The sequence below is a fragment of the Lissotriton helveticus genome, chromosome 8, assembly GCF_964261635.1.
Source record: "Lissotriton helveticus chromosome 8, aLisHel1.1, whole genome shotgun sequence".
In the NCBI taxonomy this organism is placed as follows: Eukaryota; Metazoa; Chordata; class Amphibia; order Caudata; family Salamandridae; genus Lissotriton; species Lissotriton helveticus.
The window spans coordinates 1,228,173,512-1,228,190,729 of record NC_136069.1 but is presented as its reverse complement, the minus strand read 5'-3'; the positions used below and the strand labels follow the sequence as shown (position 1 = coordinate 1,228,190,729).

General features: G+C 45.1%; 1 protein-coding gene across 2 annotated transcripts in view; it reads left to right on the top strand.

The window, feature by feature from the left end:
- The first annotated feature begins 1,012 nt into the window (after nucleotides 1-1,012).
- CRACDL (CRACD like) overlaps nucleotides 1,013-17,218 on the top strand; it is a 494,359-nt gene continuing 478,153 nt past the window's right edge. The window contains exon 1 of one of the 2 annotated variants that reach the window (XM_078658203.1): nucleotides 1,013-1,208. The gene's annotated coding sequence lies outside the window, so the exon portion shown is untranslated. The remainder of the gene's footprint in view (nucleotides 1,209-17,218) is intronic. The other variant, XM_078658205.1, reaches the window with a different exon arrangement.

Genomic DNA, 17,218 nt, shown 5'->3' with positions numbered 1-17,218 from the left:
TAACATAGTTTTTGATTTTTTTTACGGCTGGCAGGACGTTCAAAGATATCTTCAAATTCCATTTGACCTTTGACATAATATACAGGTAGTCGAGTGTCCGGCACCAAGGTACTTTTTTTCAATTCCGTATTAGTCAGTATTTTATTCATTTGAAACCTGAATGGATATGTATGAGATACACTTGTATTTGATTGTCTTCGGTTCATTTGATGCAGCCACATTACATGTAAGCCTTTCGGCACCACAAGGTGACAGACCGCGCATGAATGAAGTATTTTCGTTTTTCACAAACAAATAAATGCCTCCTGGCTGTGACGGGCGGTTTGCTATTAATCTATCAGTCATGTTTTTTTTCCTGACACTCTTATCAGCGTCTGTGCACGCGCGATTAAGCACTGGTTCAGTTCCAGTCAGTTTATTTTTCTCCCGCTCAAATCTTCACCTTCGTGACTGGAACAAACGAGCTGGTTAATTATAAATGAAATTATTTCTTCCAGAGAAGTCGCTTAGGAATGCAGTACCCTGCAACTGTTGGATGAGCGGCAAGAAGAAAGACGTTAAAAAAACATAAAAGCATAGGTCAAGCTGAGGAGATGGTATTGTAATTATAGTTGTATTCAAACTTAAGCTGCAAGGTGCTCCCAGACGTATCATTAGGGCTGTGAAATATTATGTTTGTTTGGCTCCTCGCGGAGCAAACATGTAGCCAGACTGTATTATGATAAGTTCAGCCACCAGACGTGTCCCGGAGGCATTTCAAAACGTAAATATATGTCACGAGGCATAATCATTCTTCAAACGTACGATTTGCAAAATCCATTTCAGTCAGGGCGCCGAATAAATGACTAACACTTCTTCAACCCTGTGTGTATTATATCCTCCTGTCTGCATAGGACCTTTTTTATCCATTTGGTGAATAATAATTGATATGTTAAATACATTAAATTGAATTAAATAATATGCTAATAATCGTAAGGTGTCTAAAACCGATCACTGGTTTTTCTTGCTGCAGTAGGTTCGTTGGCCGCTGCTGGAAGGGTGTGGACCCAAAGCACGTGCAGTGAGGCATTGATGAGGTCATTCCTACGTCAGCTGAAAAGGTCGCGCGAGATGATTACTGTTGGAATCCTTCCAGAAAATGCTTGAGTCCTGCACTGCTTCACCTCTGGTTCACCTCTGAATCTGTTGGCGGAAGTTGGGAATCCACAGTAAGTGCTAAATTCCGATCATGCTTTTTTTTCTGTACCCTTTCCTTAGATCCTCATGAGGCTGACTCAAACCTCTACTTCTTAGGATGGCAGATTATTCACCTATGAACTTCCTGTTCATCTTGGGTCTCTGCCCATGAAAATGTTTACCCTAGACCAGTGGTTCCCAAACTTTTGACTCCTGAGGACCCCCATTGAGTCACCACTGGAAGCCAGGGACCCCCAAGCAATTTGTATGAATAAAATTTCAAATATTAAAACAGTAATTAAAAAAAACACACACGTGTTCACACAAAACAAATACTCAAAGTACTAAGGATTTTGGGGCCAGATGTACGACCATTTCATTTAGCGCCTTGCAAGTGTTTTGCGACCGAAAAACATTTGTACATGGTTGAGACTCGCTATTTGGAAGGGAATGCTCCATCCAAATAGCAAGTTGCAAAACCTATTTAGCGAGTCGCAATCAAATTGTGACTCGCGAAATAGGCTATGTACATGGCCCAATAGGTTTTTGCATGCGCAAATGGGTTCACGAACCCATTCGCGCATATAAAAACGAATCGCACATCTGGCCCGTAGTATTTTATATTGAAGGAACAGCCCCTCTGTCACATGTATTTCATTTGTTTTATAGCATCTCTCATACCATTGTAGGATGTCATAGCACTTTAAATCACACACATATAGAGACATTGAATCATACATGTAAGTTACATAAGGTAAAGGGGACTACAAGGTTCACATGTCATTCATACTGGTAGGCATTTTTAAAGAGTGCTTGGTCTGGAAAAGCACAAACTCAGGATTCAGAACATAACAGTGGCTAGTAACATTAAAAATGGATTTCCGACCAAATAAATCTTTTTAGCAGCATCAGGATAATAAATAATTGGAAAAAAACATGTTACTAACTGGTACCATGCAGTTTGCAAGCAGCTCTATGATGACAGTTTATAGGTCCCTTTGCTAGATTACGATTGCCACTTATGAAGTGCACAGTAACAAAATAATCTCTGTGACAAAAGCAGTAACCACAAACCTATGCACATAAAATACTGCTTTTCTAAAATGCATGTTACACGTTCTTTGCAGTAGGTACATTAACCCTCTGTGCTACATTTGTTAAGTCAAAGCTGCCACTGAACAAAACTCGCCTCACTCTCCAGCAGGTACAATAATCACTGGCATTATCTTGACACTTTTATTGTTGCTGGAAAGCTGCTAATTACGCAAGAAACTTTTCTGTGCTTTTAAAACTGCTGCCTGGGAATGTGTCACGGACCCCTGGGGGTCCGCGGACCACAGTTTGGGAAACACTGCCCTAGACCATGGTTGCAACTGGTAGCTGTTTGGTGTGAGCAGTATTGTGCAATTCTAGCTTGACAATGACGTTAATAATGAAACATTGTAAATATATATTATAAATATGTTGATGGATATTCTCTGAACATGCAAACTAAGTACGTTCAGGGAGCTCATATATTTAGGAATAAACAGAGCGAGAAATAGATTTGGGGTGTTATAATAGGGTGTGTAATTTCCTTCAAAAGAGTTGGTTTTGTCAGTGTCATCTGTTGACTTGCAGAGTGCTGCCAGTTGTATGTCCAGGTACTGAGTTATTTGCGAGCCAGAGCTCATAAAAGCCGAAGAGGGCTCGAATGTGTCCAGGATGAGAAGCTTTTCGGCCGTAAGGCTGGTCAATCCCACCATGGCAAACCTTCATCGAGGCATAAGCGTGATATTTCCTGGGTAACTTTGCTAGGATAGAAGTGATAGAGCGTGCAGGTCACCCAACTATAAATTTTACCATTTGCACATTTGGGCCCATAAATTCAATTCACCATATTTATTAATCGGGTAACCCTACACTCTACTACCAGTAACCCAGTTCCTTCCTATTTGTTACCAATGTACCCAATTTACCAATCCACGTTATGGGTACCTATGATCACAATGGATCAGGGAGCTAGCTGTAAAAGAAAGGCAGACACCAAAATACAAATACTATTTACTCTATTTGCACTCATATAATACCCACAGACTCAGGAAGTTTTAAAACCTTTATCTAGATTTCATCGGATTCAGAAAGCATAAGGTTCACAGCAAGTAAACTGTCAATAACTAAAATTATAAAGAGCACATATCCATATATAAAGTAAATAAGACCAACCATTTAGGACTCTAAAGGGAAGGTAAAGACAGGGAACATGCTAACAAGGCTTTCAGAGCTTAGTCTTAGTATGATGTCTAAAGGACAGGAGAAAAAAGGAACATACTACGAAATCACAGTTAAGTATTCCACAAAACTAAAAGAATTTGAATAACTATGTGGCTATAGGGAAGGTAAAAATGGAACACGCTATATACTTCAGAAGTACCCAAAATAAATCAACTAAAGGAATGGGTAAAGAAAGGAACATCTATATTTCATGAACTATATGTAAGAACGTACTAATGGGATTGGTAAAAAATGGAGCATGCTAGTATAATAACTATAATGTATGACTTTATCATTTGTCAGTGTAAAAGGAGGGTAAGAGAAAAAGGACAATGTGCAAGTACGATTTTATTAAAAGGAAAAATAGAGAATGCGAAATGGGTTCCCTCAGATTTATATTTACCTAGACGGTGTGGAAACCAACCCTGGCCACGGGTCAGTTAAGGACAGGAATAAGAACCCCACGGAAGGACAGTCGCCAGTAGGCCAACAGGTGCAGAATGGACACCCAGGACAGGAAAACCAGATTAGGATCAGGACAGGACCACCAAGGTAAGACCAGCACCCGCAGTTCAGTTGCAACGCCTGCGCTACACCCTCTCTGCAGCTATCAGTCAAAACCCCGATCGGGTTATCGAATTTCTCCAGCAAAGTGCTCCGCCAGCACTTAAGGTTCTCAAAACCCCCAATGGGTCTGTGAGACAGTCGGACAAAGTGCTCCGCAGCTCCTCTGTTTCAGGATCAGCTATTGAGTGCGTTGGGTCAGTGACAGGTCAGCTATTCGGACAAGTCGGACAATTTCTCTAGCTAAACCTAGGCTAGTTATACTGTTTTCGGGTCAGTGTACCACCCCCCAAATGTTGCAATTGTAAGAATCCCCAATTTCGATTGGTCCAAAGAAAGGACAGGTCATCACACCAACTAGGATTTGACATTCTCAAGCCCTAATTTACATCTTTTGGGACCGCCTATTGATTTTGGAGTTCCCCTGACATATTTTCTACCCAGAACAATGAAGAATCAATTTTCATATACAATTGTTACAAATGCAGTACAGTTCAGCTTCGTCTTGCTGGGTTACAGGTCGGTTCCCAGGAGCATTTTGGCTGTGGCTGCCAGCTGGCTGGGTTCCGCCGGTACAAGGTTTTCTTCCCTCTGCTAGGATGACATGCGCAGTAGGGACTTCTAAGATGGAGTAATAAGCACCTCCCAGGCCCAAAAGATTCGCCACATGAAAAGTAAAGGAAGACAATTTAGAACACAGAAATAAATGAGTACACTGTATACCAGTAATCCCTATATGACTCCCCTTACTTTATATTAACTATAGCATTAAGATTAGTGCAAGACGAACAGCATAACAAAAAGCTGCAGGGCAAGCATCGGACATGTGAGAACACAGAGCGGACATTTTAGAGCTAGTGTGCAAGCGCAAAGATTTTCCACCAGAACTGCGAGTACGTCACGTCACGTGAGTGTGGCCGACGCATGCGCAGATGAAATTCCCGCCTAGCAGCAGCCATTTTAATCTGCGAGCGTATTACTATTTAGTAAACACATATGCAAGCTTCGCTGGGACACCCCGTGTAATGTAAAATGTGCAATATTAGTACCACGAACAGGTTGATTATATTTTATTAACATTATTGGAGGTTCTTGATACAAGCAAGTCGCTTTACGTGCGAATCCTTGCTCCATTTGAAGTTACAGCTTGCTGGAGATGTGCATGGTTGTGGATAGTCCTATGCAGGGCACAAGTCCTATAAAAAGAAATTGGGGGACTGACAAAGTAAAACAATATGCAAATGACACTTCCCAAATTATTGTCTTTGGTGCTAGTAGATTCCTACATTCTGTTTACATTGCCCGTAGGAAAAAAGGTCTAAAACTGTAACGATAAAGGTAGCAACATGAATTTTATAAGATTTAGTGGTAGTACACTCAACCATGCAGGCATGTGTTTGTTTTTTATTATTTTTATTTCGTGTTTAAATGATTGTGTACCAGTAAGATTGGTATGTTTTTACCTATTTATGTATGTATTTTGTGCAATCTTTTATGGCACAATTTTGCCGAAATAAAGAATTGAATTGAATTGAAATGACATCATGACGTCACGACGTGCTATAAAAGAAATAAAATAGTGTTATTTAAATTATTTGTGTAAATACTGGGACAGACTAACCCATCTGACTGTCTTACAGAGTCGTATAATCAAACACAAAACCCAGAGTATTGGGTTCTAAGACCGAGTTCATGGCTAAGGCCACTGGCCGATGTGGTCAGAAAGAAGCCCAGTAGAAAGAAACATTTCTTTCTTGAGTCCCCTCACTCACCAGGGTTTCCCCACGGTGACATGCTTCATCATTGGGGCCATTCCAGCTCTCTACGAACTGGGGCGTGCTACGACTTGCGGAATTACGTAGGAGCACTTTTTTTGTGGAGGACTATGTGTAGTGCAATGTGAGGTGGAGTGGGTGTTGGTGGTTTAAAAATACTGTGCTAGTGGGCCTAAAATATTTTATTCCTGCTCCTAGGTGGGTATGGTTAAAAATGGGGTAAACACTGTGTACCAATCTATAATGTGAAGAGAATCAGTGTATGGTCGACATGTTTCAAGCTTCCCCTAGCTATTCCTCAGGACCACACAGGGACCAGCCCTGTGTTTGCCACTCCTGTTTAAACCTTAATAGGAAAATAAAGATAAGGAAAAAGGAAAAAACAGTGGACGCCGCTACTAATAAAAGCATGCGTGTAAATACATACGATCCCTAGTTCTCGTAGTATATTTGTCAGTGTGCGTAATAGCACCTCATGGTCTCTGGGGGGGGCGGTATCTCCCTTTGAAACAATCTTAAAGCCTCGAGACGCCGCACACGAACACCTACTTAGCTTCCCCGCCAGAGAGTAACCTTTCTTTCTATTAAGCGCTGCTGTACCTTGACGGTGAGCTAGGAGCTACAATAAGATCTAGAGTTTATGCATTTAACATAACAGGGGGAACCTTTTCCTCCAAGCACTATGGTGAATGCTAAGCCTTGAGAATGGGATTGTTCACTCAACACAGGGGGGCAGTCAAGAGCTCTCGGCATGGGTGGTCTTCGGTATGCACTGCAGAGGGACCACTCATTTCATGAGAATGCAGAGGAAACATGCACTTGTTTTAAAGTGAAGATTGTCACATAGTAAAATCGTAATAACATTCTAAAACAAGAATGAAACAGTAGAACTGTGAATTTGTGTGCAGCGGTCGAGATGTGCATTGTTACTTGCAGGGTTAATAAATAAAAGAATGGTGTGTGGAGGGGCAGTAATGCAGAATGCAACACTATACATGAGGATCAAAAGCAAGGGCCTCTGTGATTACTTGTGGATCCGTTCTGGTTCCACATAGACTGGTCAATACTGCAAGGCCGCCCCCTCCTGTGGGGTAGGAGGCTTGTCTGCTACCCCATGCACGTCGTCTGCAGGACCGTGCGGGGTAACCTGTCCGTGCCCCGCAGTGGCTCCATGGACACCAGCCAGCAGGGATCTGTGCTCGCAGCAGCAGCCATGGAGCCCTGGGCCAAGGGACTCGCCCCCTTCAGACCTCTCAACACTGGAGACGCCACCTGCTTCTGGAATGCAGGCTAGGGATAGGAGAATTCAGTCCAACACAAATGTGTGGACACGGTTGACCAACATATGTAGGTCACGAGTGTTGTTGTTTGGTGTTGCTGTTAAGGCGAACAGGCGGAGATTTTTTTTAACGTGGGCGGGAGTGCAGTGCAATATCTCCTTATGAGATGTATAAGAGATTGAGAGGTAGCAGTATATACTAACTGCCCTACTTTAGAGTCACTGACATATTTTGACGCCTGAGGACTGGGTCTTTTTGTTGTTTGACATTTCCTGAGTGGAGGGCGACCCTTTTCCTCTTTCCCTCTGAGCTCCTATTGTGTTTTTGATTAGGGATAGGAGGCACTGCTACACAAAGTTTCAAGAAAGATGCACGTTCCAACCAAGGTAACTTCTTTCCACATGAAAACTCTGTTTATCCTTTGAATTAGCCTACAAGATTGTTGCGTCACTGGTTAGAACCACACCTACTACTGATTGCTTAGAGTCACCAGCCCCAGTCGCTGTGATTAGCCTAAAGTCCTGCATTCACTTCAATGGCGAAGTGAGAACATATCTGCAAATTATAAGCATTTGCAATGCAATAGGTCTCGGTGTTATAAATATGAGAGCTGGCATAAAATTATATGTGTGGTGGCCCATGAAGCAGGAGCCCACATGCGTGCAGTGATCCGCTGCAGGACACAAGCTTACTTAATTAGTTTCCTCATTTTTTTCCAGCGCAAGGAAAAGCCCCGCTCCACGGAGAGGCTCTGCGCAAGCATTATTTATGCCCCTACTAAAAGTCTGATCTCCAAGGCAGGTGGAAGGAACGTCGGGGAACGCAGAGGGTTCTGCGCCCCGCACAACAGACGAAAGAGTCTGCATGTTTGGCTCGAGCCTTAAAAGGGCCGACTCTAAAGGGAAAACCAGATCAGAGAAGACCGGATGTGTGACACCGAAAGCTGTCATTGCAGCATGCCATGGGCGTGGTCTAAGTGAGTGGAGAACATTTTGGAATAAGTTGAATGCCAAAATAAAACGCAATAGTCTGTCAATAAAATATTTTTGTTCCACTATGATGAAGTCGGTAGTTAGGGACAGTTAGCAAAGCTGTATCTAAAGGGCCGCAAAAGATAATGAATGTAAAGTAAGTCAGGAGGACCTACCAGAACAGCGAGTGGGAGTGCTACCTTTGCAGCAGCCCGGATCGGAGCACTACAGATGGTCCTTTCCGGCTACAGCTGAAGGAAATTAAAGGAGCTTGACTTAAACGCACGTGGATTGCTAAAAGGGTAGTCTTTCCATTAATAGCAAATGCGATAATAAAGCGAGTGTCCAAACAACAGGCAACAGCAAACACGAGCAGGAAAGGAACATAAAAATAATCTCACAAACCACATATAAAGAACCAAGGCATAAAGATACAGTAGTTAGGCAGTGCTGTGTGGGATGAAATGAAAGACAAAAAGGAGAGACAAGAGGTACAACAGACCACTAGCAATAAATGATTTGTAAACGACACTAAAACAAACAAATGAGAAGCAGTGGGTGGACTTTAACCTCAAAAGAAGATACAACAGGTCTCGAAACTCGACCTAAAAGGACTGAAAACGTGTACCCGGCTCTGTATGATTTTAATAGGTGCCATGTTGGAATGGTCTTGATGGAAATACATATGGGTTGGGCAAGAAAAACAAACAGCGCAATAACAAAGAGAGGCTGTTGGATGGTAGGGGAAGATTGTGTCTTAACCCAAATCAATAAATAGCGGCTTAGCCCAGATAAAATCTGTACTGTAAATAGCCGTAAACCACACCATCTGTAAGTGTGGAATTAATCAAAGCCAATATCTAAGCGAAACAGGCCTCTGTTTGGGAATCAAAAATGAATTGTCAGTGCAAACCTCTCTGACAATAAATTGTGTACACCCACAATGATCAAAAGAAGAAGAAAAACTCAGAAGAAAGAGAAAGCCAGAGAATACATAGACACAGACTGCAAGATAACTCTCATAATCCAACTTAAAATCGATAACAATTTATATCAAAAAAGCAATTGTCCATATATCGACCACTTTGGAAAGTTCACTTCATTCACCATTAGTGCTCATACCTCCGTTTCTATGTCTAGATGTTTTATCTATATGCATTAATGTGGCAGCACCGGACCTGCACCGCATTGGTGAGAAATATTCCCCATGGTGGGCCAGGGCCCAGGGTCGGCCAGAGGAGTGTTTGGCAATTCCTATCCTGAGAGGGGTTGAGTGGGACCCCTCCCAAGGCCTTCCCAACCCTTGGGGTCCCCCCCCCCTCCCCCAGGGGCCTTCAGAAAGATACAGGGAAGGACTTTGCCCCTGCCCAACAAAGAGAAGTGGGCCGGGGACTCCATCACCGGGCCCCAAGGAAGCAGGAGATGAGGAGATCACACCACATCTTGGAGAGTTCCACTGGCTCCCCATACATAAACGGTGGCAATTCAAACTCCTCACGCATGTATACAAAGCACTGCACAACCTAGGACTACCCTACCTTAACAACCACCTTCACTTTCACTGACCCACTACCCGTGCTCAGCCTCACTCTCACTTGCACACCCTCCGTATCTGCAAAAGCAGAATGGGAGGTCTAATATTTTCCTACTTCACATCGAAAACCTGGAATGGCCTACCTCTACACACCAGGGTCTCCTCCTCGCTTTTTGAGTTCTGCAAGAAGCTGAAGACCTGGCTCTTCAACTAATTCTCAGAGGCTGACTCACTACACCCTTACTCTCACACCTAAATGCATGCTCCAGTGCCTGGACACCCAACCGTGTAGTAAGCAGCACTATACAAATATACATAACATAACAGCTCCAGGCCCCCTGGAAATGTGAGACAGGGAGTGTGGTTGCGCACTCGTTCCCCAGCGGTGGCTGACTTGCCACCGCTCCCCACACCCATGACTGGGGGAAGCAGTGCAGCCACCACATACAGAGCATTCTGCACAAACAGAGCGGGCAGAGGAAAAGCAGGCTGCACAATCCCATGCTGGCAGAGAAGGTGCTGGCAAGGCGGGGAGCCGGCAGGGGCAACCGGCGATGGGCTACCCGAGCTACCTCCACTATTTTTGGTATTTTTTTATAATTTATTTTTACATTTGTGAGTACATTTTACAATTTATAATGAATGCTGCACATTATGAACATGCCTGGGAATGCACTATATAACTATATAATGCAGCTGCAACTATATCAGAGCGATTTGTGAAGTCATCGGTTTACAGCTAGTAGCTAGGATGTGTGAGCAAGTTTCCTGAGCATAGGTGAAGTATATAATCATCTAAGCAAAAACAAAGATAACACTGTTAGTAACTACAGTTGCTATAATGAGCCAGCACCCACCGTGTGTGTCATGAGGAGCGATGTGACATCTGAGCATCTGTAAGTGTATTTGCAGGCTGCAGGTTGGCTTAGGGTTCCCTAGTGGGTTGCATCTAACACTCAGAGCCACTTCTCAGCGGGGAGGTGACGAGTGATGAGAGAGCTGGGGGTGACTATCATTATTCAGGCTAGCACATAATTCTGCCAGAAGAGCATCCCAGCTGTCAGAGATGTGGTATTTACATAATCCCTTCTTGTCATCTATGTGCAATTTCAGCTTGTGCCTATGCTTCCATGGAGAGCACCCAGGCAGAAAGTGTCGGGGAGCTGGCCGATTTCCATCTGTGGATGGTCAGGCGTTGGGCCAGGATAAGGGCCAGGTCTATAAATAGTGCCACTGCTTTGTTTTCTTTGGTTCTGCATATCAGACCCAGCAAGCACTTTTCCCAGCTGTGCAACGTGGAATGGCTGGTGCGCCACGCTAAGGATTGTGAGATGTATGGTTTGTTCTTGTTGAAAGTCTCCCCGGTGTATCCCCAATGACTGGATGAGGGAATTGTATTGCAAACATTGTCCCGGAGAGAGGTCAGCATCCTCAACAAGCTCCTCCACAGAGAGAAAGACGCTACCTCGCAATGACGGCCTCCACAAACAAAGTGTGGTGGCGCGGGTGGAGGAAGCGCGCGAGGGGAGGGTCATGCCGGGTGTCAAAAATATATATTTTTTTTTAATTAACTGAGGCCGCCGGCCACCTCCCGCGTCGCACCTCCTGCCCTCTTCCTGGTCCTCGAAGCCCCTGGAACAGACTCTCATCCAATCCCCGTGCTGTAGAGCAGCGCAGGGATTTGCCTGAGCGAGCTGGAAAGACTCTGCGCAGACCAAGGAGTCTGTGGGGTTTCTCCAGCCCGGCTGTTCAATGCAGCCGGGTTGGAGAAACCTAAGTGCCCATGTGTGTTTGGCCAGCCTGAGATGGCCGGCCAAGCAGACATGCGCACTTATGAAGTGCACGTAGCACTCCTCCTCCCCCCTCCCATGCCTCACACCTGCCCCTCCTTATAGCACTGACTCAGAGCCGGCAAATGAAAAATAAAACGATGATAGAACATTGCTTTATTTTTCATTTGCTGGCTCTGAGCCAGGCAGTGGGGCGACGCTCCTCCGCTGCGGAGGAGCTGCCGCTGTTATCTTTGTTCAGGTCTCCCACACTGCAGAGTCGCATCTCGTGCTAGGCGCCCATCTCCCGAAAAGAAGTCATCACTTCCCCCGCGGCGTGCCGAGCAGTGGCAAGGCCGAGACATAACTTGTTACCCAAATGGGTGAGCAAGAGACTCTTATGGAAGCATCGACCAGTGACCTGGATCAAGAGAGATCGAGGCAGCAGTGCTCTAGGGAGGGAATGAAATGTGTGTAGTTTGCACACTAACTCCCACAGATGTGAGGCAGTCGTGATGTCCTCCAGTTGGCAACCCGCAAACCAGCCTACCACCCATTGTAATTACAAGGCCACGTAGTAGTGTTCTTAATTTGGCACTCCTAATCCACCCTGTTCAGCTGGGAACACCCTGCAGTGCATCACATGCCATATAAAATGACCTGTTATATGCTCCAAAGTGTTAAAAAGGGCTTAGTGACATATATGGGCAAATTGGCGAAATAATACAGCAGGAATGGCAGCATGACCATCTTTCCATGAGCCACTGACCGTGGCAGAGCCTGCCAGAATAACATTTGTGCCTGCAGGGTGGTCAGCACTCAGACAAGATTACCGTCCATAAGATCTTTTTGAGTGTGATCAATTCGGATTCCCAGGTATCGGAATATGATGGGCTGCCAGTCCAATAGGGCACAATTGATCTGGAGGGCAGGGTCCGGCGTAGTAGTAGAAATAAACTAGAATAGGTAGGATTTGACCCAATTAACTCTTTAAGACCCAATACCTCGGTAAATCTGTTAAGTACTTGTGCTATGGTGGCCAGGACTGCATGAACGAATTTAAGGTATAGGAGCATGTTGCCCGCATAGAGTGAAAAGGAGTGAAAGCCGTCACTAAGTGGTATACCCCATTGCTGCCTTGTTCTTGAAGAATGTGGTTCAGTTCCTCCATAGCTAGTCAATTGAGCAGAGGCTAATTCTGGCAAGTGCCTCTCTAGATCAATATCAGTTCGGATATGAGGTGACCTGTTTTAACCATGACTGTGGGCTTAGTGTAAAGGAGTTTAATCAATCAGACAAAGGGGTCCCCATGCCATATCTGGAAAGTGAATTGAACAAGTAGGGCCATTTTAGAGAGTGAAAGGCCTTTTCTACGTCAAGCATCAAACACCCTGACCATGGGCATATAACCGGAGCATAGTCCAACACTTGAAAAAAGCAACAGAAGTTCAGGGAGGTATTCCTGACCGGCACAAAGCAATTCTGGTCTGGCCTATCTGCCTATCCAGGATATTTGCATTTAATTTATAGTCTGTGTTAGGAGTGCTAGATGTCTAAATTCAAAGTCCACTGCATCTCTACTGGGTGTGTAGTGCATCATGCAGCTTAGGTGGGAGACAAGCTGCTGCCATGGCTTCATCATATACTGTTTTCAACTTACGCGCCAGTGGTGTGGCGTAAATCTTGTAAAATTCAGGTGGTTGCCCGTCAAGTCCTGAGGTCTTGCATGTGGCAAGTGGACGTATTGCTTTCTTGATCTCAAAGTGGTAATGTCTCCGTTTAGTTCTTCCCTCTGCTCTAGCGATACATGGGGAAGATCCACATTGGCCAGATCTCTACTGTCGTTGCCGTGGTCACTGATGCATATAGGGAAGTGAAATGGTGTGTGAATGAAGCATGTATGTCCCTTTGTGTGTGCAACAGGTCCCCAATATCTGCACAGATGGACAGTATGGGTCACCGTGGCTGCTCTGCTAGATTTGCTATGCCACCAATGCTCCTGGTTTATCAGCCTCTGCATGTGTTTTGCAGTGTGGGTCACATCATTTTGGCAGCTCAGCCTCTCCTGTGAAGGTGCATGCTTACACCTTGCTCAACCCAGATACTCATGGCCGTTGTGGGAGACTGGGCTTGTTTGTCAAGTTAGAGCAGCATCTGCTCCACCCGGAAGGTCTCACTGCCAATCTGACAGCCCATGCGCAGGTTGTTATCCAGGCAGTGACCTCTGATTGCTACCTTGAAGGCGTATCTCTCCTCATTTTCAGTACTCCTTGATAAAGGGCGAGGATTGCCCGAAATGCATTGGAGTTGTACTTTGTGGAAGCCACTGCGTCTATTGATTTAAGAAATGAAAATGTATGATATGCAGTAAATATCATCTACTCAAACTAACGAACATTTAAAAAGAAAAAGAAAATAAAAAAAAATTACAAGAAATTTTGGATTTTTTCTAAATCCAAGGGAGTGCCTCATATACAGGGATGCACTTGCATTCCCAGCATGCACATTTCCAAAGTACCTTGAAGGCGTCCCTTTCAATCAGCCTTTTTGTGGCGGTACCAGTGTTGATATTGAAATATCCTGATATGTTACCATTAAGGGAGGCCCTGAATGGAAGATACTCCAGTACTGACACTTGAAGCCACCACGATGGGATTATGGGAAGGCCATAGCCCCAACTTAGTCATACATGTAGTGGGTTATGGTCGGAGTGTGTCCTGCCAAGATAGTCAATGTGCGTAGCATGTGTCATTAGATCTGGTCGTGGTCATTGTGAGTAGAATGAGTAAACTCTTGTGTAGCATGGCACAGGCGCCAGATGTTTAATAGGCCTCAGCGCTGCTGCCAGTTAGTTACGGTGTGGGCATTTGAGGTAGCAGTAGTATGAAGGAGGGATGGGAAGGAACGGTCTAAGTCTATGTCAAGGAAGCTGTTAATGTCGCAGCCCAACAGCCAGGGAAGTTCACTTCATTGTGACAACACCCCAGCCAGAGTGTTAAAAAAATCCACCTGCTCAGAATTCAGCGCATACATTGATTCAAGCAGTCTCTGGAGGCTGCCCAGTCAGCCCTCCACAAGAATGTAGTGACCCTGTAGGTCTATGACGTGTTGTCCACAAAGAAGAGGACTCGAGCCCTGATCCAGACCAAGAACCTGCAGGCGTAAGTGGAGTAGTTACTAGATTATACTTGGCCCCTCCTTTGCTTTTGTACCTGCACATCTTACGGTGCAAATAGAAATACACAGCATATATCAGGAAAGATGTGTGCATTGCCAGGATGTTCCTTATCATTATGTTAGTGTCAGTCATCATTATAGCATTTGGATGGGTATAGTCCAACTCCCACCAATCGGGCAGGGTCAGCTCCGCCCTGAAGAGAGTAGACTAGGCAGGTGCAGGCTATAACAACAAACCAAAGAAAAACGACAATAGGAAACATTAAATACCATCGGGAGCAGGGATACAATGGGTACCCTCCCAAAAATGTGTACAGTGGGTATCAGTGTCGGCATACTGGATTGGGGATTGGTGACAGTGTGGGAGGTGTATAGGTGCCCAGATCCTGTGTTCTCTGGTGATTAAGTGGACCCTAGCACCATATTCATGTCATTGTCTGGTGGCCGATGCACCGGCTCCACCCCGGAGGGTGTGCGTTCATGCACCAGCAGCAGCGCAGCCAGGGGGAAGCAATTGATGCATGCCAGCACAGCCTCCCAAGTTTGCCCACTCCCTTGTGTGTACTAGTCTCACCAAGAGGAACACAGGTAGTCCCCACTTGAAATGAATGAAATGAAAATGTGTTTTGTAAAGCGCAAATAGCTGCCCAGAGGCGTCCAAGCGCTATGGCTAACGGTGTACAGACAGCTGGGCAAGTGACAGAAACAAAGAAACAAATCTATTTATTAAACAAAAAAGTTTTCAGGTGCTTCCTAAAAGAGGTAAGATCTGAGTTAGACCTTAGATACAGGGGTATGCTGTTCCATAGCCTAGCCGCATTCAGGGAAAAGGAACGACCTCCCGATCTGGACCGTTGGACCTTTGGCACGACAGCACGAAAAGCATTGGTGGACCGTAGCTGTCTGCTAGGGAGGTAAGGGGTGATTAAGGGACGACTAATCTCTGGGCCAGTTTCCCAGAATGACTGATGGGCAACACAGAGAGATTTAAAACTAATCCTATCCCTAACAGGGAGCCAGTGCAGTCTTATTAATCCGGGTTTGACAGAGGTCCTGCGGGGGATTTGAAGCAGGGTCCGGGCCGCACAGTTCTGGATCACCTGTAGCTTCCTCAATGTGAAGTCTGGGGCTCCAAGATAGAGTGCACTTCCAAAGTCTAGTCTGGAAAGAATCAGTCCCTGAACAACAATTTGTTTGGCCTCAAATGGTAATAAGGGGAGGATCTTCCTCAACATTCTAATGAGGCCAAAACAAGTGGCAGATAGTACGACAGCTTGATGGTCAAACGTCAAGGACTTATCCAGCCAAATACCTAGGCTCTTAATAGCATCCTTAGGGACTGGGGGAGGGCCCAAGCAGGCTTGCCAGATCTGGTCAACCGCAGATGGAGCCGAATGACCCAACAGCATGACCTCTGTCTTGTCCCCATTAAGTTTGAGACAAGACAGGGTCATCCAGCTGCTGACTTCACTCAGACAGCCCACCAGATCCACCGTGCCCGCGGGGTCTTCAGCCCGCGTTAAAGAGACCACCAGCTGGGTATCGTCCGCATAGGTCACGATCTTAATACCATATGGACGGACGATCCCAGCCAGCGGCCTCATGTATACATTAAACAACGTCGGGCTGAGTGAAGAACCCTGCGGAACTCCACAGCCCAGGGGCCTGCTGGTGGAGGTGGTGTTTCCCTCAAAGACCTGAAAATTTCTATCAGTCAAGAATGACCTGATCCACTCCAACGCTCCTCCTTGAATCCCAATGTCCTGGAGACGCTGCAATAAGATTTTATGGTTCACAGTGTCAAAAGCGGCACTTAGATCGAGGAGGATGACTGCCACCGATCCAAAATGCCTCTTGTTTCTTCCAGGACCGCCTGTAAGGCGGATTCCGTCCCATGCTTGGGGCGGAAGCCAGTTTGCGAGGGATCAAGCAGATTGTTCTGCTCTAAAAAATTGGTCAGGAGGCTGTTAATATATTTTTCCAGTAACTTACTGGTCCAAGGAAGCAGGGAAATTGGACGATAGTTACTAAAGTTGTTAATATCCATATTAGGCTTCTTAACAAGTGCTCTTACCCTAGCCTCTTTCCACACAGATGGAACTGTGTTGGTGGAGATTGAGGCATTAAGTACCTTCAGTATAACAGGAAGGATGATGTGGCTAACAGTCTTTAAGAAGCTCGGGGGGGGGGGCGGATCGCTGGGAGAGCCCGATTTAACCTGGGCCATTAAAGTAGCTAGTAAGTCCAAGTGTAACAAAGGGAAGTTCTCCAGCACAGGTGACACATATCTATCGTGTCATGTTTGGAGTGCACAAGAGTGGCTACTGGGATATCTAAATGAGTAGTTGGAAAAGAGGAATAAATAAGATCTACTTTATTATAAAAGAAATCCGCCATCTCATTACAACGAATTTGTAAGTTATCACTGTTTATAGGGGACTGGGGGAGGACAGTGAGACTTTTTACAATCCGGTAAATTTCCTTGGAATTAGATCTAGCTTCAGTGATCTTTTGCGTGTAGTACCGAGATTGAACTTTCTTAATCTCCAGCTTATAGTCCCTGATGGAATTCCTATATAAAGTTTTATCTAGATCTGTATAGCCCAGACGCCATTTCCTCTCTAACCTTTTGCACTTACGTTTAGTCTCCCTAAGCTCCTCAGTATACCAAGGGGCCGAGATTCTGGATCTTTTAGCCCGAGTTGTCTTAACTGGGAGA